The sequence below is a fragment of the Macaca mulatta genome, chromosome 13 (genome assembly GCF_049350105.2).
Source record: "Macaca mulatta isolate MMU2019108-1 chromosome 13, T2T-MMU8v2.0, whole genome shotgun sequence".
NCBI lineage: Eukaryota > Metazoa > Chordata > Mammalia > Primates > Cercopithecidae > Macaca > Macaca mulatta.
This window is the reverse complement of record NC_133418.1, coordinates 109052020-109053443: the sequence shown is the minus strand read 5'-3', so window position 1 is coordinate 109053443 and position 1424 is coordinate 109052020. Positions and strand designations below refer to the sequence as shown.

The window sequence follows — 1424 nt, the reverse complement described above, 5'->3', positions numbered from 1 at the left end:
GCCAACATTATGAAACCCCGTCTCTATAAAATCTACAAAAAAACTAGCCAGGTGTGGTGGCTTACACATGTAGTCCCAGCTACTCAGGAGGCTGAGGCAGGAGGATCGCTCGAACCTGGCAGGCGGAGGTTGCAGTGAACCGAGATCGCGCCACTGCACTCCAGCCTGGTTGACAGAGTGAGAACCCCATCTCAAAAAAATTTTTTAATTAAAAAAATAAACGAAGTGATTTTTTTGTAGTTCATAAGCATGATGATTGAGTTTTCAAGTGCATATGTGAGATGTGCCTCCCCCAAATCTTGTTCAGACATTGGCACATTACCTCTCTGATGGGAAGAAAAATAAATTAAATTAAATAATAAATTAAGCAAAAACTAATAGAATTGCAAGGAGAAATAGCCAAGTCCACAATTATGGTCTGAGAACTTGCTGACTCTCTCTCAATAATTATAAAACAAGAAAACGTATAATTAGTATGAATACAGATGACTTGAAAACACTATCAACCAAATTGACTTAATAGACATTCATAGAACACTCCACCCAGCAATAGCAGAATATACACTCTTTTCAAGTGCACATGAACATTTACCAAGATAGACCATAATCTAGGCCATAAAAAAAGTAAGTCTCAGTATACCTTTTTTTTTTTTTCTTTTTTTTTTGAAATGGAGTCTCACTCTGTCACCCAGGCTGGAGTGCAGTGGCGCCATCTCGGCTCACTGCAACCTCTGCCTCCCAGATTCAAGAGATTCTCCTGCCTTAGGCTCCCAAATAGCTGAGATTACAGGCGTCTGCCATCACGCCTGGCTAATTTTTGTATCTTAAGTAGAGACAGGGTTTCACCACGTTGGCCAGGCTGGTCTTGAACTCCTGACCTCAGGTGATTCTCCCGCCTCGGCCTTCCAAAGTGCTGGGATTACAGGCGTGATCCACCACCCCTGGCCTTCAGTGTACTTTTAAAAATTCAAGTCTTTACAAAGTATATTATCTGACCCAATGAGATTATAAATTAATAGTAAAAAGATAGCTAGAAAATCTAAAATATTTGGAAACTAAATAACACACCTCTGAATAATCTGTGATTGAAAGAGGAAGTCTGAAAGTAGATTTAAAAATATTTTCCACTGAAAGAAAATGAAACCAAAGCAGTACTTAGAAATTTATAATACTAAATGATTAAATAAAAAAGAAGAAAGGTCTCAAACCCAGCACCTCATCTTTCACCCTAAGAAACCAGAAAGACAAGAACAACTGAAGAAAAGAAAGTAGAAGAAAGAGAGATCAAAGGAAAAAATCAATAAAATACACTGTAATCATAGCACGTTAGGGGGCTGACGTGGGTGGATCGCTTGAAGTCAGGAGTTTAAGGCCAGCCTGGCCAACATGGTGAAACCCCGTCTGTACTAAAAATATAAAAATCA

General features: G+C 38.9%; 1 non-coding gene across 1 annotated transcript; it reads left to right on the top strand.

Annotated features, from left to right (window-relative positions):
• Positions 1–228: 228 nt before the first annotated feature.
• LOC114672038 (small nucleolar RNA U13) lies at positions 229–332 on the top strand. The gene has a single exon (XR_003722237.1). It is a non-coding gene; the product is annotated as a small nucleolar RNA U13 (small nucleolar RNA).
• The last annotated feature ends 1092 nt before the right edge of the window (positions 333–1424 follow it).